The sequence below is a fragment of the Sebastes fasciatus genome, chromosome 13 (assembly GCF_043250625.1).
Source record: "Sebastes fasciatus isolate fSebFas1 chromosome 13, fSebFas1.pri, whole genome shotgun sequence".
NCBI lineage: Eukaryota > Metazoa > Chordata > Actinopteri > Perciformes > Sebastidae > Sebastes > Sebastes fasciatus.
In genome coordinates, this window is record NC_133807.1 from 21,300,327 (window position 1) to 21,323,057 (window position 22,731).

The 22,731-nt window shown below is 42.0% G+C and overlaps 1 long non-coding RNA gene across 2 annotated transcripts in view; it reads right to left on the reverse strand.

Moving 5' to 3' along the window:
* The window catches only part of LOC141780758 (uncharacterized), a 114,572-nt gene that overhangs the window by 72,864 nt on the left and 18,977 nt on the right, over window positions 1-22,731 (reverse strand). For both annotated transcript variants that reach the window (XR_012596722.1, XR_012596723.1), the window contains exons 2-3: window positions 14,558-14,620; window positions 14,067-14,276 (exon numbers count right to left, since the gene is read on the reverse strand). This is a non-coding gene — a long non-coding RNA (uncharacterized LOC141780758). The remainder of the gene's footprint in view (window positions 1-14,066; window positions 14,277-14,557; window positions 14,621-22,731) is intronic.

A 22,731-nucleotide genomic window follows, 5' to 3' on the forward strand; every position in this document is an offset into this window, starting at 1 on the left:
TAGCCTCTGAGCGAGGCAAATGGCGTTACCTTGGTTATGCACTCGGCAGCTCACGTTACCACTTGGAAAGGCAGGAGTGAGCGGAGGGGTATTTCAGTTGGTTGCAATCTGCAACCACACCACTAGATGTCACCAAATCCTACACACTGTCCCTTTAAGAATCTGTATATATTGCACCTGATCTCGTGACCCTCACGCCCAGATCTAACAGTATACAGCATTAAATTTGTGTTTTCCCACAACTGAAAGCCCTGAAATGGCTCGGATTTTTTAATGTTGTTCCGACATGAACATCTGTATTCTTTCACCTGCATTTGCAGCGATGCAAAATGACCACATGGCAAGTACATGAGCCAGGTGGACAATGATGACAAACAACATTTCTCTCCTCTCTATCGATGAGAAGACAGGAGGGTTGGAGACGTTTCTCAGCGTAGAGCCCAAAGATCCCAAAAATGACACGCCGCGATGGCTCAGTGTCACCCTTTGTGGGACTATTTTTAACACAGCATGGCAAGCAGTGAGAAACATTGTAGAGATCTCCTCCTGCTGCCACCAGCATTCAAAAAAGGGAGGAAAAAAGCTTGCCACTGTGGCAACTAATCTGTCTTATTGTCAGTGTGAACACATCAGTACACACTGATAAACATGCAGTGACAGCTATCAAGAGATGTCTGAATATCTGCACTATTTCTCCTTTAAAAAAATAATATCTCTCATTGTCCCACAGCCTATGTCCTTACATGCACTATATATAGTGAAAGACCTCTGGCTTCGATCATTATAAAATTAATTCAAAAAGGTGCTATAACAGGTGACAGGAATTCTTTGTTCTCCCAGCCTGCAGATGAATCACACAGCCTACAGTAAGCCATTGTTATATGAGCTGGAAGCTCGAACAAAAGGCACTGAGTAACATCAAGGCTGGGGATATTTGGGCTGTTTTCTCTTTCACAAGGCTCCGCTTCAACGTATGCACGTATGAAATAGGCTGTGGCGTGTACACACTCAAGTGCAAATAAATAATATACATCTGGAGTGAAGGTTATCATAAATAGAGCGACTACAGTTGTTGGGTCTGCCATGATGGGTCTTGCGGTGAAAAGTGCATCCCCCACAAGACCCTGTGACATGGACAACTGCTGAAGGGCTGTCCCCAACAATCACATCTTCCTGCAAAAGGTCCGGGCTAGGGAACTGAATAACACAAGGGGCAACAGCGTAAAAATAATTACCAAGCCTGTGGAGATTCCCCACTAAATATAGACGCCATGAATGATGAAAATCATCAAGGCTTCAGATAGGAATGTGATACAAATACAACACATATCCAAATCTGATTTGTTTTTAATGTGTTATTGCTAGGGCTGCCCACTCTTCGTCAATAAGTCGAGTAATCAGTCGTTTTGGTCTTAGTCGACTAAGATATCTTTAGATGATTAGTTGTTTTTCATGCTGAATGACTTGGCCAATGACGAAACTCCAACACTGAGCCGACCAATCGTGTAACTTCATCACTCAGTCAGTCACGCATTTGCATTCCTCTGAGGTCCAGCTAAACATTACTCAAAAAAATTAATCGATTATCAAAATAGTTAATTTAATAGTTGACAACTATTTGATTAATTGTTGCAGCTCTAAAATCAACTCATCATTAGTCGACTAAGAACTTCTTTAGTCCAGGACAGCCCTAGTTGTCTGTTCTCCAATCAGGCGTCCTCTTCATTAGAAACATCATTTTCAAGCCTCTTAAACAACCAGTGCTTTGGAAAACTAGTCAAAAAACTATCTGTACAGCCTCCCGTGGGCTACACTCGCTATCTTCATTTCTCTCACACTATCTTCTCAACATCCACCCCCAACACACACATCCTGTATATCCCCCCCATATAACCTACCCTCCTGTGTTTGCCCGTGGACACTTATCATCGATGCACACAACATCTTTTCCTGCATCCCCATCGATCCCGTTATTGAAACAAGCCTCATTTGCAGTCTCCTTCTTGACATTTTTTCCTCTCCTGTCTCTTTCTTTTCCAAACTCTGACAGGCTGTGCAGATTTTGGCAGTTTGCTGTTCTCCCCTAATCCTTCGCCAGACTTTCCTCCTTCACAAATATACAAGGATTTCAGAGGAAATGCAGTCAGACATCAGATGGCCACAAAGACATTCCAGCTTGTGATATACATTTTTTTAAATTGTAAGTCAGCTACTTCACTTGCTGTTACTGAGGTGAGATTTAAATGATGTCGGATAACAAGGTGTCCTGATATTGAAAAATAATGGAAAAGCCAAGCCTGTTATGTTCTGTATTGTGACACATTGGAGTACTACTGTATGTATTATCCCTCAAGAAACAAGAAAGAACCCAATATTCAATATTAATAGGTGTAAATCACAAGTTTCATCACAATACAATATTATATTGATTCTTTGGACAACGGTACGATATTTGCTGATATCACAAAGTTTGCCAGGATACCATTTTGATTTGATTCCATTCAGGAGTCTGCGATCGATATGAGATTATATGTAACGCAATCAGTTACATTTGTATCATCTCACAAAAAGCAACTAAAATATGATTTGACAATTTTATTACGGAGTTCTTCCAGACATTTAAATGAGAAAAACAATTTATTCTTTTTAATAAAAAGAATAAATATAATGTGTAAATTTCAAAATAAAGGCAAACCTTAAAGATGATGATATGTATCGATATCATTACTTTGCATCGATGATACTGAATCACTGATCATTGAAGCAATATATCGATCCAGATCGATTTATAATTACACCCCTAAATATTGGTAGTGTCTAGAAAGGAACTCGGAAGTTGGGGAAACTCTTGCGAGATGGTTACGGTTAAGCGCTGATCTCGAATAGTTAAGGTCAGGATAAGTCGTCGGGCAGCGAGTCTTGCGAGAGTTTTTGCAAGTTTTTGCAGATCTCAGATCAGATTTCGCAATTTGCGGGTTACCTTCTAGACACTACCCTAAATATTAATAGTCATTTGACGGCCAGTATTTCCGAGGCTATGGTAATGTGCAGGGGTAACGCAGTTGTTCCCGACATGGGGGTCAGGACTCCCACCACCAGGAAGACCGTCAGGCTTTGTAGCAAATTTTCATAGTGGCCAACGGCGGTACTACAACTTTCATGTTCGTTACGTGATGCCATTGGGCCCAAAAATACTTTTTCCCATAGACTTATATTGGGGAAAAGACGTCTGTAAATCAGCGGATAATTTTCTTTTTGAGGTAAATCAACTTTCCAGTATGAACACTTGAATAGCCCAACAAAAGTTGTAAAATACACTAATAGCTGAATCCAGAGTTATTTCCCTTCCTTCGTTCATGTGAATGAAACCCAGACCGAGGCTGGACCGAGGGCTTGGAGGCGGAGTTAAAGGAAACGCTACTGCGCCTGCTCTATGGGCCAAATGGATGCGGAAGAACGCTGGATGATCCGGGTACTTTATCGCTCAGCAGTCGAGCCATTTTGGCATCATGGGCCACTGAGCAACTCTCATAGGAATGAATGGGAGCCCGCCTCCAACGCTGCATCCTGTTCTCTTTATACATCCATGACTCCCACAAGGGGCCACAAGACAAATCTAAAAGGGTCACACGATGATTAACAGGATGGGAATGTAACAGTAAATGTTCAGCTCCTGTTCAGTTTCTCAGAAAATAAACGCTACAGCTTCTCAAGAACCAAGCAGAGTTCAGAGATTTGTTTACAACTGAGCTCTGGAGCAGCTCTGAAGTCTCCTGCTGTTCCCTGACCAGAGTCTGGAGGCTGAAACGGGTTATTTCAGTTATTTAATACTATAAAAATAACGTCACTCCATATATTAGAAGATCCCGCTGATGCAGTGAAATTAAAGAAGCCATAAAAGTTTTATTCAGATAAATTTATGATATTAATTTCATAGTCGCAACGGATATACAGAATATCTGTATAGGATCTACCGATAAACCTTATAAATATACATAATATATATATTATATCATATATATAAGATAAATATTAACGATAACCATGATTATTAAAAATTAAATATTGATATCATGTTAATTATAATACACATATGATAATATTGTGTAAATAATCCAGGACCTCTTAAATAATGTTATATGGTCAGTTCTGGTTACAGACTCTCTCCAACCCCCCACACTCATATTTTGAGAGTATTTTATGCCAATAAAAGACACAGATTGTCGAGGGAACCCAAGCTGATGCTAACTTCCTGGTTGGCCTACAAAAATACGTCGTCCCTGCACCACTCTATTAAATTAATCGCCAACTATTTTGATAATCGATTAATTGGTTTGAGTAATTTTTTAAGAAGAAAAAAATGTCAACATTCTCTAATTCCAGCTTCTTAAATGTGAATATTTTCTGGTTTCTTTACTCTTCTATGACAGTAAACTGAATATCTTTGAGTTGTGGACAAAACAAGACATTTGCGGACGTCGTCTTGGGCTTTAGGAAACATTGATCGTCATTTTTCACCATTTTCTGATATTTCACAGACCAAACAACTAATTGATTAATCGAGAAAATAATCGACAGATTAATTGACAATGAAAATAACTGTTAGTTGCAGCCCTACTTTTAACTCTGCTTTCAGTCTCCACCAACTCTTGAGGGAAATCTCTGGCTCTTCAGCTGCTAAATGCTCCGCTGTGTTAAGTTGCTAAACAATGAGCTGAACGACGCTATAAAGCTCTGCAGAGTCGTGAGGAACTGCAGAGTCAGGTAACAATCGTCTGTGGGTTCATCACTACGGGCAAAACCGTTTACAATAAAGTAGTAATGTGATCCGTAATATTGATTATAGCTTCTTTAAAGACATGGTTGCACGATGATAAAACATATTTGGATATTGTGCATAAGCAGAACAAAAAGAAAGACAGTGTGTAGCAGGAACACACAATAATAAACTCAAAGGTAAAATCTCTCCCTTATTTGTAATCTTAAACTACAGCATCATGGATTCCCTAAGAGAAGGGGAATTGGAGAAAGCACTAATCTGCAAGCTGACACACATTGTCTAACATCCATAAGTCCTACTGCCAAGTCAACCAAGATACTTCCTCCGAGGATAAAAGAGGTTTTTTTGTTGCACAAACTCCACAGTTGAGATCCCGCACTCAGAGCAGCAGTGTCCTCCCTTTTCCTCTTCCTCCTTGCCTTCACTCTAATCCACAAAATGCATATTCAGCCAGAGGAAACAAAAGGGCAGAAGAAGAGAGACGGAGAGAGTGAGCGTAAGAGAGAGAGAGAGAGAGAGAGACTGAGCGGGTCCTGCATCTCAAGCCCTCCAGAGATCAATTGTACAAACTTCTCCATGAGTGCTCTCCCTTGCCCCTGTACTCTCTGAACTAGCCAAATCAATGCCCAGGCATGTGTGTATGCATGTGTGTGTGCATGTGCATGTTATTTAGACAGGAAAGGGAGCAAGGGAGGACAACTCTAAGGGTGGAAGAGAAGGAGAGAGAGAGAGAGAAGGAAAAGGAGAAGCAGCAGTAAACGATAAGAAATTCCTCAGATCAGATATTCTTAAATGTCACCGAGCTGAAGTGTCTCTCGATGGTGTTGTGTGGAATATAAAGGCATCTCGGCAGCGGGGACGGCTCTCGTTGCATTCGGCGCTGTGTTTCACTCTGGGTATTACTCCTGAACATGCCACAAAAAAAATCCCATCATGTGTCCTCTAGTTCCAATGATTACGTCCTAGTTATGGCTTTTATTTTGCAAAACCAAACCCAGACACTGGAAACATGAACGCCGTCAAGTTCCTGCATGGCGCCTCAACCAGCATTAACATTTCAACACATCCATCACATACCTCTCACAACTGTATTGTTACTGTAACATTCCCACTCACTTATAACACCATCATCTTCAGTGATTTATGTCTTATGAGTTAGTAATGATGATGGGACTATTTATTTCTGCTGTGCCTCTCAAAAGGAGGCTGCAACTCCTAAATGCATGCTTTTGTTGGTTTTTACTCTTTGATTAAATACTGCTAGAGAAAGAACATGCAAGATGTATATGTTGCATACTCTTCTTTGTGATTTTTACAACTTTTTTCACTGAAGAGAGCAGACGACGGAGCAGAGTGTCTCCATTATTAAGGCCCCTCACACTGGGTCTTAGTGGGAGATTTTGGCTTCACGCCTTCCTGCCACGGTTTTAGTAAATCGGCTTTCTGTGGCCATGACAGTCATTAGCCTTGCCCCTGGCAGTAATCCTCCAGTTTCTGTCTCTAATGGAAGCAGGAAGGGTTAGTAGCATTCACTCCGTTACTGCTTCTGCTGCTGGGCCCCATAGGGGACCTACAGGCTGCACAAAGCCAAAGCCTGACGCACCTCCAGCTACACGCTACGAACAAACACCTCAAAACACCACAGGCCTCTCTCACACTTGACACAAGTAGTTGTTAACACAAGTTCTGGACAAAGACACCGATGGACAGTGATGGAAGAACTGCACTTAAAAATGTTGTACTTTTTACTGTACTACATTTATTTGACAGATACAGTTACTACTTTGAACGTTACAGACGTGTTTTGAAGTGGAGTTGAGGTACTTATCCATAGTGTATTACCTACAGATGGCAGTCGGCACATCCCCAGCTTATAGAAACAGGCACCATGCTGGTACTCCTGTCTGTTTCTCCAAACTGGGGGTGTGCCGACAGCAGTCTGCTGTAGGTAATACACTGACAAGGACCTCATACAACCCCACTTCAAAACACCCAAACTATCCCTTTAATATTCCCTTTATTGATGCCGCCAAATAGAACGAAAAATAGATCTTCGAGGTTTTTACTTTAAGTGAAGGATCTGACTACTTCTTCCACCACTGCCTTTTGAAAACTAATGAGGAGTCCATTAAACACACTCCACGTCTCAAATGTGTCTCAGGTGTATTTGATGAATGGCAAATGTTCTGGTGATAACCATCATTGGACATCTTCGAAAACCCACAGAAAAAAAGTGACAAATGTAGAGCACCTCTAGGTGACAAATGGAAACCAGCCCCAAAAAATATATAATTTTTTACAGTGTAAGCAGTAAAGTGACAACAACTGAGAAAAATGACTGATCCAAGAAAGTGCTGATGCTGTAACATTAGAGGCACAACTTTTAAAATTAAGAAATAGTTTGACCTCAAGTTAGAACGTAAGAAATGTTGACAAGGACTCAAAACAGGTTCACTAACTGTTGTTTATGAGCTATAGATGGACGGCCGAGTACATTGTCAACATCAGAGTCAGACACTGATTTAATTTGAGCAGCATATCCATCAGACCTAAGGCTATATACTGATGGTGTTGATTTGAATTGTAGCACATGACAGGACCTTTCTTGTCTGCAGTGTCCAAGCGAGTCCACCAGCTGCCCATGAAACCTACAGAGCACTCGGTGACAGAGTGAAAATTAGATGCAAGAGAGGGGTCCAAGAGAGGGTCAGGGCTGTCATCAGCCATGTGATCATCTATCGCCTAGATATATGTAAACCTGCCAGCTGGGTATGTAATGAACTTTCTCTATCAGCTTCTTACTATTAGTAATGAGAACCTACATGAACACACTAACTAGCAGAACACTTTCTATGATGTCCATCTTTATAATGCATTAAAAACATACTTGGCATGTGTTATAATCTGCTTATAGCACTGTATACTTATAGTTATAAGCACTCAGAAATATACATAATGCTTTATAACAACAATGATAACACATTATAAAGCATTTTACAATGACTTATAAGGTCAAGTCTCATAATACTTCATAATTGCTGGTCAATTGCAAGGATCATGATGTATTATAATTTCCATAGTTGTAATATATTATAATCGTTTTTAAAATGCATTATAATCACTGTTGTAATGCATTATAATGTGATTATAAGTTACTCTAAGTGATCCTTGTTTGCTTTAAGTAAATTGAAAAAAATATCATTAAATCTATGCAAGAACATAAAATGTTGTAAAATGAATTTTCACTTTACTTAAAGCAAACAATGACCACTTAGAGTAATGTATAATATCATTATAATACATTATAATAGTCATTATAATGTATCACAACTATGGGAATTAAAATACATTATGATCATTGAAAACAAGGATGATCCCAGAAACAAGTTGTGAACACAACATTGACATATCATCACCTTTAAATTGATATGGCGAACTTGTTAGCAGTTGGTTGCTTACATCCAGGAGTTACGGAGCAATATTAGCATTCATTTCTGGTCACCTGGAGAATGTACTATATTTTAGCTCTGTTTTTGGTCTCTACCACCTGCAAGCACATTGTCATTTTGTCATTTAATACATTTGTGAAATCACAAGTCCCTAACCCACCTGCAGGCATGGTATAGAATGCACACTTGACTAAACCACTCCCCCGTAGGTTATATAAGTCTGCCCTCCAGGCCTGAACCCTCCCTTTTCCCTCCAAACAATTCCAGGCAGAACAAAGAGAGAGTGATGTGAGTTTAATGTGGCTTTTGTGCCTTTATAATTTATTTGGTTGAAATGAGATATATATTGTTTGAAAGTTAACAGATTGTTTTGTGTTATGTTAGATACCTGAGTTTAATATGTGAAGGAGAAAAGGCAAATTCCAGATTGTGGATGCATAAAGATGTAAGTTAAAATGAATTGACTTATTAATTGTAATCTGTATTATATTTATGAGATTTATAATATCATCTGTTAATGTCCTTTCTTAATAGAAAAAATCATCCACCAACTGCCATCCAACTTCACACCTTGACTTTAATAAATTGTTGGAACGGCTCCCTGGATCCTGTGTTTAAATGTGCACCACATCAGATGTTTTATGAACCAACACCACCACAAGCAACATAGCTTCTTCAACATTGTTATTATGAAAATATTGATTATAGCTTTTATGCTATGGAGAAATACGTACGATTTGAAGTCACTTTTTCAGGGCCTTTACTTTCCATTCAGTCAGGGGAAAAATGACCAATGTGCCTTCTACTGTATCTCCAGATTTATTCTTATCAAGTCGCATGATGCCGTGTTGTTCTGCAGCAGTACATTGTGGCATCTGCCTGCTCAACAGGAATCCACGTTGAGGAGGTGTCATAGAATGAATGCATGTTTATAATAAGCACCTAAGAGACTCAAAGAGTGTGTTTTAATGTAAAGGTGTCCTGTCTTATGTGCTCTTTTGACTCTTTTTGATTTGTGTCTGTTCCACAGCAGAATATGTGATATATTACGGTGCCACCTTCATAAAATCATCCACCCCGTTTGGGAGTGTGTGTGGCTGACAGGTGGCTGTGATATGCAGCCCACTCACACACATTTCTCTCTGGACTGTCCAGGAAGAGAAGAGCAGACAGCACCAGGACATTTTGCAGGATTTTTACAGAGATCCTGGCAAATTTCAGAAACAGTAAATCACATCATGAGTGATTCTTCGCTGTGATTCTCAGCCCCTAAAGAGTCAGTTTCCTCTCTGCTCAAGGCCGCTCAACATAACAGCATACTGTACGCAACACTGACAGCTTTGAATGCATGCTCTTGGGTCTTTATATCACAACGTACCCCCTGAATCAGTTTAACACGTGTATCCAAGAGATCAGCAAAGTAAGGCAAACATAATAATTCAGAAATTCAACTGAGTCATTTTTTGCTTTTTAATGCTCAATTTAAAGGGCAGAAAGGTACCATGTGCAAATGTTTTCATTCCATGTTGACTTTTCAAAGTGGAAAGAAAGTCAACTAGGGCTTGGCACCAAAACCCAATGCCAACATGGTATTTATCAAAACGAATGGCAACGCAGATTTCGGATGTTACAGGTAACAGAAGCGTTACCACACTTCACGTGCCATCACTAGTTAACACTGCACTCGCTCGCAGTGGCAGCAGGTAGCGTACCGTTAACTCGTAGCTAGATTAAAGTCTAAACACAGTTAAAATGCCTAAAGCTAAGCGGTCTAAAGAGTGGCTGTATTTCACTCGAAAGAACAGTGTCAGTTCAGGCACCGTTTAGGCATCGGTACTGTTTTAAAAGTATCGTTTTAGCACCGGTATCGGAAAAAAACCAACAGATACCCACCCTAAAGACAACACAAGCTTTACTATTTATAGGCTACTTAAGGCAATAGCAAATCAAGGTACAGACCAAATGCCTTCTCACTGGCCAACATGCAGCACACAAAACACATCTGATAGAATCAATTGGCAAATAATTCCAGGAAGCAAAAGTATTTCTTCAACATATATTGAAGCAACCTTGACCGGAGTTATGATTGAAAAAAGCAAAAAGCAAAAAGGAATATGTTTCCATTAAAGAAAGCATGTCTTGTCGATTCCCTCATTTAGACTCTAACAGAAGGGCTTCTGCAGCATATTGGCACAAGTAGGATTACAATACAATTTCTTTAATAACGTAATGGTGCATGAGATTTTTTTGAGTCTTTAACAGATATGCATGAACATGTATTCAGTGTTTGTGTTGATTCTTTAATCTTGAAAGCACCTACGGCAGCTTTAGGATATTTATTAGCAAAACACAACGTTTGTGCCTCGCCAACTGCTTCTGACATTTCCCTGTGAGACATGTTGAGCAGACAGAGCGCATGTTCCTGTTTTATCCCCAATTTGACGAGCGATTAGACAAAGCCTTTAACTGTCAAGATGCTCATCCTGCCCTTTACGCAACCAAAGGAGGGGAGTGAACCTTTATTTTGAATGGAGATTCTGTCTATGGAGACGACCGACAAGCAGATTGTGACTGATACAGCACACACACTCCATTCATTAATTCATTTATTTGTTCATTTAATTCTTTGTTTGCTGCTTTGTGTTTCTTGGCTCGTTTGTTCTTTTGTTTGTTAATCCATTTGTTCCCTGTTTGTTTTATTGTTAATTCATTTATCTGTTTATCCGTCCTGAAACAACACTAATCAGATTTTAATGAAACTTGAAAAATGACTGTGACGCTTTTAAGCTTTGTGTGTTGGTCATAGTACCCCAAACGTCCCCCAACCGTCCCCCAACCGTCCCCCAAACGTCTACCAACCGTACCCCAACTGTCCCCCAACCGTCCCCCAACTGTCCCCCAACCGTCCCCCAACCGTCCCCCAAACGTCCACCAACCGTACCCCAACTGTCCCCCAACCGTCCCCCAACCGTCCCCCAACTGTCCCCCAAACGTCCCCCAACCGTCCCCCAAACGTCCACCAACCGTCCCCCAACCGTCCCCCAACTGTCCCCCAATCTCAGTCTTCTAGAATTAGAATTAATTATCGGCCCAGTGGGACAGTCTATCATTTGTAAGGCTGGGACGATTCACCTGTCTCCCGATTCAATACTATTATGATACTTGGGTGCCGATTCCATATGTATTGCGATTTTTAAGTATTGCAATTCGATATTACGACTTACTGCGATTTTGGTTAACTTTTTCAACATTAGACCATGGGGAAAAAGTTAAATCATATAATCATACACTTCTAGGGACTTTTACTTTGGAAAATATCTACATTAATACAGTAAAACTGTTTGATTTTCAGCATGTATGTTGTTAGAGATGTTCTGAAATCAAATATATCAGTCATTGTCAGGCATTATTTATAAAAAAAAAATTCCAGCAACCCAAAAATCAAAGAAGAAAGACATTTCCCTCATAAATTAGTGGTATTTTCTATTTAATCTATATCTGGATTATATTCTGGTGAATATAATCCAATCAATTTCCATATATGTATTTTGTATATACGGTTCCACCTTATTTTGAAAACCGGACGTAATCACACGTGTATACTTCCACTAATTTTGCCAAGTCCTTTGCTAGCTCTCCCGTTAGCTCCGTTCTCTTTATACATCCATGGTCAGCTCCATCGGGGCCGTTTGAATGCCTTTAACATAAATGTCAGTATATGGGTGCTCAACAGTTGTAGTAGTTGACCACGGAGATGAGAGTGACAGCTGGCTTGACCGCACGTTACCGCAACACGATAACGTTTCCTGTCTATGACAGCGTTAGCATGCCGCTGTAGCCATGATGTCTAGCTCTGCTTTTCCTGGCAATGTGTGAAACCCAAAGTGTTTCCCCAAGTGTTGGATTTAAAATGTGAGGGTTCACGTCGTATCCCTGTGGATACATAGGTGAATCAATTTTTTTCCCCATCCCTTTTTGTTGCCAATGACACGTCTCCTGTTGTAATGTTTGTTTGTCACTGTATTTAACTGTCGGCCCTTCCTGGTCTATGTTAGGGTCAAATTGATTCTTTATTTCTTTTACACCATCATATCTGAATAAGGTTTCTTTGTCATTCCTCACTGTCACATACATCTTTCCTTTTTTACCTCCCTTTGTTGCCCTTCTCTTAATGTTTCTATTTCCTTGCGTGGGCTTTATGAAATATATGTCTTTGAGGTTTGTAAGGAGCCATTTGTTGTATTCGCTGATTGCCACTGACTCGACGTTATTGAACACTCCGCTGGCTAGAACAGGGCATACAGAGCTCTAGGCAGCCGCACATGTGACCACAGACACATGCTCACTGAAAATGGTGAGGAAAAGAGAGGTGACCAGGGCAAAGAGAACGTGTGGCTGGACCAAGAACGAGAGATGAAAGTGGGATTGTTGGATAAAAGGACGAGCATATTACAGGAGCCACAAGAGCTCACCTCTCACCCCGTCGGCTCTGACAGCCGGACTCCGACCCACTGCTGACTACTCATAATCAATCACATCTCAGCCCAAGCCCACAATTAATCAATCAATTAAAAACCCACACAAAGCCACAGTAGTGTAATCAATCAATCCCGCCTCGGCGAAGGGCCGTTATTGAGAGCGAGGCGTCAGATCTATAGGCGCCGGTCCCCAGATGCTACTGGTCTGAGTGTGCATGGATGGAAATAAGAGAGGAATAGAGAGGTGAGGCTAAATGCTCGGGTGTGATCCACTACAGGGTAGAGAAGAGGCTCTCAACTCTCCCATGATACACCACCAGCGCCTGAATATTCATGCTGAGGAATCGGGTACCGTGGAGGCGCTCAGTTATTCATTATGCTTCTGCAAAAAGAAACACACCATCGTCCCATTGCGATGGAATATTAATAGCTCCCATTAATAAAATATCCCCCTCCCCATCTTAAGTCTTGTCTTCAACTTTCCCGGCCATTGCACATATCAAGGCCTGGGACACTTGGGATACGGCCATGAAAGTAAGCCAGACAATAGTCATTTGGCATATTTGTACATTTTTTTAAAACTCGACATCTTTACCATCTGGTCCAAAGTGAAAGAAAGTGTCCCGCTCCTCATTTGGCCGAAGCCTTCTTTGTGAAAATAGAAAAATAGTGTGGGAGGGGACGGCAAGAACGGCTCTATAGCTGTATACTCAGAGGGGATGAATGTTTAATTTAGAGCAGCCTGGAAGTATGCTGACATTTCACCATTGTTAGGAGAGATGAATACATGGGACACTGTCTGCCGGAGAAATGGAAATGTGCATCAAGGCTGTTAAAAATTCAACCGCCTTTCCCCACACAGTCATGCAGATCTAGGCTCAGGATACAGTAGGCAACCTAGCATGTTTGAGTCTCCTTTGATTTAGCCAGCGGATGTTGTTGTAATGTCATAATCTTCATGTAACTCCACATCAGTAACAAGATGTTTATGCAATTTGAGCCCTCCTGCTTTTGCATCCACGGAGCAGCAATCCCACTTCTCCCCTCCCTCTTACTCCCTTGACCTTTGACATCACTCACAAATTCTCCCCAGACCTGGAAGCTTCACCTCGCCACTAATGTGGCACAGCATGCACGACTGACTGCACACCTGCAAGCTCCAACACCACCACAAGGCTTCCTCTGTTGTGTTCATTGAAAATAGAGAGGAATAAACAAACGCAGGCGTACTACAGCGCACTGGGACTGTTAGCTCCCTGACAACACCCGAGAGGCTGGGGGGCGAGAGTGGTCAGCCTGTGGCGGAGCAGCGACACGGAGCAAGAGAGTGAGAGAAAAGAGAGAGAGAAGGTCAAGTACCTGCCACTCCTGTCAAACACTTCTTATAACAGCTGAGCTGTGTCCAGCAGGGTGGCGGGCTGCTTTCGGGGCTTTTCATCTCACAGAGGTGATGGGTGACGTGGGCTCCTCTTCCTCACATTTAAAGTCTGTCACAACGCATCCCGCAGTCCTGGGAACTTCAGGACACCGCTGGGCTGCTCGGACCTCTGGGAGAATGTGCGTCTGCTGCTGCGACACAAGAAAGGGCACAGCAGATACTTAATAAATCAGCCTCAGCATAACAACCCCTGTTGTTAGTTCTGTTAGACTCTGAACAACAGCCGTTCTTGCACTGGAGAGTTTTAGGAAACAAATCAAAGGGGAGATGTAGCTGTTGTTTATGCTGCTACTCTGCTGTCAAGTGCTTTCAAACTCTGATGTGTGTATGCGCATGCATTTGAGCATAAACATGTGTGTGTGTGACTGTGCCTTTGTGCAAGCAGAACTATCACCGGGCTTACAGGCCTTACCTCGAGGCGGCAGGAGAAGCAGCTGGACCGACGGTGTGACTAGTTCAGCCCAGAATCACAGCCCTGGATCGGAAACAGAGAAAGAGGCACAGGCTGAGGTTTCAGAGTTGGAGGAAGTGTCTGGCAGTCAGAGAAACATTCAGACAAAGACACCAGAAAAGAATGAACTCCTGCCTGACCACTGGAGCCGCTGGCCAGCAGACTGTGACTGACTGACTGACAGACTCCGAGCCGAAGATGGCGATGCGGTCACTGCGCCACGCCGAACCAACTGGCTCGCTGAAACAGGATCTGTTTTTTCCGATCCCGTGGGGACCCGCTGAAGAACTCGCTGCCATCCCTATATATCTGAATCCCGCTCAAGGCTGGCTCAAAGAGAGAATTAGGGACAGGGTTTTGGTTTTGGTGGGTTGTGTTTTTGCCGCATGTCAGCCAACTGAGTTTCAGGGAGAGTAGTTCTCAGAGGTAGCTCCAGATAGCCTCATCTTTGGCCCCCCTTCCTACCTCTCTCCCCTGCTCCCCCATCCCCAAGACAGTGTCAGAGGACATATGGTTGAGCCAGAAGCACCTGGCAGCCCCTTCAAACCGGCAGGCAGATTGAAATTGTAGCAACAGGGGCTGGGAGCAAGAAGAAAGCCCACAGATATCTCCAAAGAATGGTCTGGAATTCACGGGCTTACTGCCACTGAGAGCACAGGGATGAGAGGGTGATGATGGGATACCGGGAGAGGGAGACAGGAAAACTAAATAAATTGCGGCTTAGAGGACAAGGAGTTGGAGACTACTTTATAAATTAGATATATAGATTTTTAACACAGTCTTCTCTCAAAATAAATGACATCTGAAAAAGCGTTGCAGGGAGAAACACACATCTAAAATTATGAAATGTCAACATCAAGGACTGTTCTTTAACAAGTAAAATTAAAACAAGGAAGAAACCACGGAAAGGCTGCAAAGAAGAAAATACAGTATATTCAGATGCATTGATCCCTGAATGACACAGCAAGCAAGAACCAACACAGGAGGTTAACTGTGTGATTCTGTCTTGTTAACTGTAGGGCTGCGTGTCGGCAAGAACTGGAGAGACTATATGTATCACGATACAGGGGTAACGATTCAATATATATTGTGATATATTGCAATACTGTAAGCAAGGTAATATATTGCATTTCTTTTAATTTAATTTTAGAAAAACTGTCATAGTATAAATAACATACCGGATATAAATATATACATACATTTTAGAATAGGCAAATATAACACATTTATACTATATGTTTTTGCCCCAAACTGCATGTGATTATCATAAAGTGAGCATGTCTGTAAAGGGGAGACTCGTGGGTATCCACAGAACCCATTTTCATTCACATATCTTGAGGTCAGAGGTCAAGGGACACCTTTGAAAATGGCTATGCCAATTTTTCCTTGCCAAAATTTTGCGTAACTTTGGAGCATTATTTAGTCTCCTTCTCGACAAGCTAGTAAGACATGGTACCAATGGATTCTTTAGGTTTTGTAGTTTCATATGATGCCATGATTTTCACTCTAGCTTTAAAACTGAGCCCGCTACAACCTCAAAAAGATTGAATAGCGTCCAGGCCCGATGGTAAAACTCTGCACTCGTCACTGTCACTTTTTTACCCAGCTGTCCAATCACAACGGAGATCACATAGACCTGCGGGTGTGTCCTCTCTCCCTACATGCTTCAGCCTTCCTTCATCCAGAGCACATACTCTACCTCGTGCAGACAGCCACAGTTTACTGTCACAAATATACACGGTGCTACATGTGTATGTTTTATCGACGTCACAAACTGTGATTCTGCTTTTCCTGCAGCTTCTTCTGTCTTTGACAGATCGATATACAATAAGACTTTGGGCGTGTTTGCTCCATTACTTATCTCAGTATATGTGCAGTTCATTTGGCTGTGACTAATAAGACGGATGCCGACTAAATGGACTTTGTTAGAAGCGTTTCCACCATCATGTTTCAATTTAGCCAGTTTTCCAGTACTCTAAACGGTGAGAGGTGTCAATACAGAAAAACCACAATGCAAAGAAGTTCAAAGATTGCAACACTCCTGGAAAGATTCATTTTTCCTGCGGTGGTTAAAATGAAGAAAATTGATTATCAATACACACGCCCATAAGTGTGCATACTCTATACCCTCTTCTGCCACGCATCATCAGCATCACACCCTGCTGTTTAAAATAGATTACTGTGTGTACTTGTCATAAATGATGGATTGTCATGAACCGGATCCATACTCTCTCCAACCATTTCGCCGATGAGCAGGGAGTGACAGAAAGAACAGAAGATAAACACAGTGAAGCTGACAGAGGAGGCAGTGTGTCTGTTTTCACAAGCTGGATTACACTGAGGCGGACAGAGGGAAGCCATGTCGCTGTGTATCCTCCATCTTTGTTTGCTTTATTCTTGCAAGGTGATAAATGCTGCCATTCACACAGGACTGTTAAAAACACAGAATCGATTTAGTGGTAATGATGGGTGAATGGAGAGAGTGTGAATAAATCTGCACAAAGGATGAGAACTCTTCAGTGGAGTTTTTTCAATGCTGATCGCACAAACACTTTTAAAGTCATCTTGCAAAATTAGTAGCGCTGCCCCCTCTTAGTCGATTAGTCGACTAATCGGTCGTTTTGGTCTTAGTCGACTAAGGGAGCTTTGACAAGCCAACATTTAGTTTGTTCGGGCGGTTGTGAACGCAGCAATCGTACTCTGGTGCGAACCAAAACAACCGTTCTGAGATCGCTTGCGAGAGGTGGTCTCGGACCGTTTAACGCTGTCTGTGCGCTCATTTGTTGAGATGGACACAGGTAAACGACAGGTTAACTTGAGTGGACGGATCTGGACCTTCTTCTGCAGAAGTCTGTTTTTTGCTTGACATCTGGGCCGAAGAGATCATACAGAATATGCTAAATAAAGTCCGCAAAAATAGTGACAATTATAAAGTCATTCGAGATGAACTGAAGGAGAAGGGATTTGTGCGCACAGCCGATCAGTGCCGAGTCAAAGTGAAAAAACTTCGACAGCAATATTTCAAAGTCTGCGATTCCCTGCGTAGAATAACAGCTCTCGAGACGAAAAAGATAAATTCGCTCCTTCGTACACGCCCCTCAGCAATTTTTTTTAATTTATTTGGTCCACTTTAAATTGTGCACTGTGAAACCGAACTAAATAGATAGAAAACAAACCAAGAGTATAAATTTCACTCTGATTCGGAGTAGCCAAACGGACTATGTCTTGTGAGAGCACCCTAAGGATTCTTTAGTCGATTAGTCGGGGGGGGGTTTTATCCTTTTTTCATGCTGAATGGTTTATTTCCAAGAAACTTATGAGCACATCTTTGGTAAACACAAGATTTAAAGTGGTGCTTTTGTGTGATTCTTCTGAAAAATCGTGTGTGTTAGTCGACTAAGGACTTCTTCGGTCGAGGACAGCCCTAATTGTTAGCCTGTTGTTATTAACACAGAATAGATTTAGTGGTAACAATGGGTGAATGGAGAAAAAGGATGAGAACTCTTCAGTGGAGTGTTTTCATTGCCCGCACACAATTCATCTTGCAAAATTAGCTTTTTGAAAATAATAGACACAAGGCTGGCCAGAGATGGATCTGCTAAAATAACACACTATTCATATTCAAAGTAACATATATTTTATATCAAATGAATGCTAATAAATGTATTATCCCAATTGCATTGAGAAAAGAATATATGCACAAAAGAGCACAAATGACCTTCCTCCAAATGGAAAGCGCCTCTTTTCTGGCATTCCCTTGCCTCCTAATCATGTGATGCTTCTTCTCTTTACTCATCCATGACCCGTCCTCCCTTGTGATTACGTTGGAAAGAAAAAACAAGCCCTCACTTCAACCTTTTATAAGCAATAAAGATGGGGAGGCTCTTTTCTTCCAACCCAAGCAGTAATCTTAATAGGAAAACATTCCTATAAAGACGTGGCTATCGCCACTCACAGATTGCCTCTGACTGCTTGTTCCCTCCCAGTCCTCAGGGCCACCGTGTCCCTGGGCTATGTTTGTGACTGTATTTCTAAACACAGCCACAAAGGCTGTGAAAGTCTTGAGACTGAAACTTTTAAAAAGGAAAAACCCCTAGTTGATAAATTCCGTTCTTCTCTATCCCTCATTCCGTTTCTACAAAACGCTTCACTTGTCACCACAGACTCCCAAGCTCCTTTAATAAACGAAAATGTCTGGCTTTGAGTGGCAGAGTGTGACTGTTTAAAACCATTGGGATTCTGGTGTAATCCTACGGAAGACGCAGGCGTAACCCGACTTTAAAGTCGCCTTGTCGCTCCACATCCAAGTGAAGAACCTGGAGAGGAGAGGACTAAGGATTGTGAGGAGAGGCTCTTGTGTAAGAAAGTGTACATGTTGGCTTTCCAGGGAACCGGGCTCTATTTGATACACGTTGAGTGGAGAGACCCATATGTTTTGGTAATGCCTTACATCTGACATTAAGCTTAAAATAGAGTGAAATGTGGGTTACTTCCACTGAGGGAGGGGTCCCACAGATGAAACTTTGAGTACTGTCAGTCAGTAGTTGCAGCTTGCGTCAAGTGAACAGGTTGCTTAGGAACCGATCAAGGAGAAAGCACTATTGTCGTGTGTTCGTCAGCAGCTTTGTCATTAAAGAGCAGCGAAATTCTGCAATACAAGGGTTTTTTTTAAAGGAAGGGCTCAAGGACTGAGAGGGGTTTAACTGAAGGCAGCTGCAGATCATTGTGCAGCGAATTGCATCCATTTAAGTTGTTTTTCATGCTAAAGGGGGGAAAACAACTTTCCCAAACTTTTTCCTTTTCCTCTGTTTTTTCCCCTCTTTCCTTTGTCTCTCCAGCAGACAGCTGTCTGAGACAAGATGCTGCTTCCACTGGAGACCTCACTCTTTTCGCTCACACGCTCGCCGGCTCCTGGTTGCCATGGAAAAGCCCAGAAATGGGGCAGATAACAGTTCAATGAGGGAGCAGAGACTTTCGGAGGGTCTGCTGGGAGGCAGCAAGTTTCTAGGGCCCGTCCTGTCAAACCATCAAGCTCTTTTTGATGCGTGGAAACGGAAAGAAAGACAGAAAGAAACAGAAAATGAGAGGAGAAAAAATGGGAGGAGGAAACTAATATGTTGACTGAAGTCAAATTTGTGTGTGGAGAGTAAAAAACAGATATGAAAAATGAAGATCTATCTGTGTTGGGAATATTGTCAGCACCAAGTGTAATTTTAAGTGGGGAAAAATCAGATTGAACCACTGATGAAATATGACCAAGGCAGTCAATATCTTGCAGCCAGTGAAATGACCAGCATGATATCCTGTCTCCCATGCAAGAATTAACTGTCTATTATTAAGGGATTAATAATTTCATAAGTAACAGTGTTGACAATAAATTGCTACACACAGTCAGTCAGAGCGAAGTGAAAAGGAGCCTGGCTGGCACCGAAGGCCCATCTATCAAACCAACAAATCAAAATGTAATCATAAAAACCAGAAAGAAGCTACATTTTCTGAAGAAAACTGGAGTGTGCTCGCTGTAGCTGAAAGATGGCGCTTCAATAAATTTCAGACGCCAGAGTATCTTTAACATCCCACAGCAATAGAGGCCGTAGAGAGGATTTAACTTCTTACACGGAGTTAAAGCAACGCAGGACGCAATTATGTGCATTCCCCGTGAAGTCAAGAGGGGAAACAGGTGACACATTGAGAATTAAACCACCACTTTCTAAGATGTTACTCAATACAAGACGAACTCACTGATTATGAAGCTTCCACACAGCCCCAAAGTAGGAAAGGAGACTATGAAAAATGCAAACAAACAGATATGGATGAATAAATAAATACTTTAAAGTTTGAAGCTCTCTGACACATCTGTGGGGACTCGCTGGCGACAGCCCCACCTCACTTTGTGCAGAGGGTTTTGAAGTAGAAGTGTCAGGAGAGGCCCCTCAGAGGTTCCCGAGTAAAACACCTTTCTGAAATCAAATTCCCTTTTATTTTCCTGCCTCCAAGAGACTGAGGAGCAAAGATACGGGACTCTATTGTGTGTTGCAGGCACGCAGCACCACGGCACGTCCCATGAATGCATTTGCCATTTTGTTGTGTGACTTGTATCTTGTCTTTTTTACTTTCGCTGCACGTCCGCTGCTAAATGGTCACTGCTGAGGTGTTTAGGCAATGATTTTCTTAGAGATCACATCAATAACAAATGTGTCTAGTTCTTTGATATCTTTTTGTTTTTTGTAAATGCAGCTTTACTTTGTCTTTTCAGACTCTGTGGCTGTGATGTAAAGTGCATCACTTCCAGTGCAACGCAGGTACTTAGAGCGCAACAGCAAAGCTTTCATGAACTGCGTACAAGTTGAAACGCCGCTGCTTTGTATTAAAGCTGGGGTAGGCAGTATACTTTTGGCCATCATTGGTCAAATAACTTTCACCAATTTGTAATTCACGTGGTCTGAGAGAAAACTAGACTTCTGCACCCCCTCTTGGCTCTGTTTTCAGGCTTTAGAAAATCTAGCTCGTGACGGGAGACTTTGACCGATCCCAGGTCATTTCAGAGAGAGAGCGTTCCTATTGGATGTTCTACAAATACAGATGTGCGTGCATGTCCTTTCAGATGGTGAAAGCCTGATTCAACGTCGGAATATCCTGCAGGAAAAGTTGCTATTCTAGCATTGGCAACAACTGCCTACACTGCAAAGCAACCCAACAAAGGGAGACTGACTTATCAAAAAGAGAGTCTGACAATATCGCCGAAGTGTTTCAGAGATTCTAATAGTTTAGCCTTCTGCGCACGGCTGCGGCTAGTGCCGGCTACGGTAGGTGAGGCAGTAGCTTGAGGAAAGCATCATTTTCTCTCTCTCTTTCTAATAGTTGAGACTTCTGCGTGAGCTCAGCGCTGCTGCACAGCCGAGATGGCTACGGCAACTATTAGCAACATTTTCTGTCCATCTCTGAAACACTTCGCCGATATTGTAGCTCTGCTCGCTAGAGCCTCAAAACAGAGTATGTCATCTCAAAGGGCTTTATAGGTCCACGAGTTTGCAGAGTAAACCGAACGGCATCGAGATCACAATCATGATCGGGATGATGTTGGAAATGAATGACTAGTACTCGTACTGGTTACTGTATGAAGCGCGTGCATATGCCCATGCTCGTCTGGTGGGAGGGGCTTAGGGCAGAGAGGAAAGAGCTGCAGGATGAGGCTTGTATTTGTATTTCCACATTCTGGCATCTTTTTTTTCTTTTCCTTTTCCAGTAAACTTGTATTACAATATGCTGAAAGGTTATTATGGAATTTTTGCCCAATAATGCCAAATAAAGTGCCTCCCCCAGCTTTAGTGGTCAATAAAAAGTACCAAAACAGAAATGTACCAATACTGTATTTACTTACTACAATGTTCACTCATATAGAGGCATACTTACTCTAAGATAAGGTGGTGACCATGGTAAACATTATACCTGTTAAACATCAGCATGTTAACATTGTATTTGTAATCATTTTAGCATGCCAACGTTAGTGACTTGCTCAAAGCCTTTCTGTGCCTAAATACAGCCTCACAGAGCTGCTAGCATGGCTGTAGACATTTGTTAAGGTATAAAGCGTAATTCAAGACTTCAATTCAAGTGTGAAAGAGTTTGTGAACACCACACAAACTGAATACTGAACAAACTGTCTGACATTATACTGTCTGTCCAAATTGTGGCAATGATTAAGATGAGAAGGGGTCAAAGAGGAAAGGTAGGAGGATAAAGTTAGATGCTGAATGACATGAGAAGAGTGAGTGAATTTATATCCAGGAGAGATTGATTCTTCTTAGAGACTAAGGAGAAACAGGGTGGCTCCTGCTCTGACACCAAAGATCCTTCAATTCTGTCCGTTTTCATCCCTCCTTCCTCTACCGGGCCACCGGACGCCGTGATTGACATCATCCTTCCATCTCTGTGATTACAGCATGTCTCCTTTCCCACCTCTGTACGATCTGTCTTCGATCAAAGCCCTAAACACAGCTGTCCGCTGGGCCTTCGCTCCGTCCGAGGAGGACGAAAGCAGGCATCAAGAGATTGCTAGAGAGAAAGGCGATCAGACAGGCTGTGACACAGAGCCTCTGAATTTGTCAGTTTGTCACAAACACTTACACCTAAAA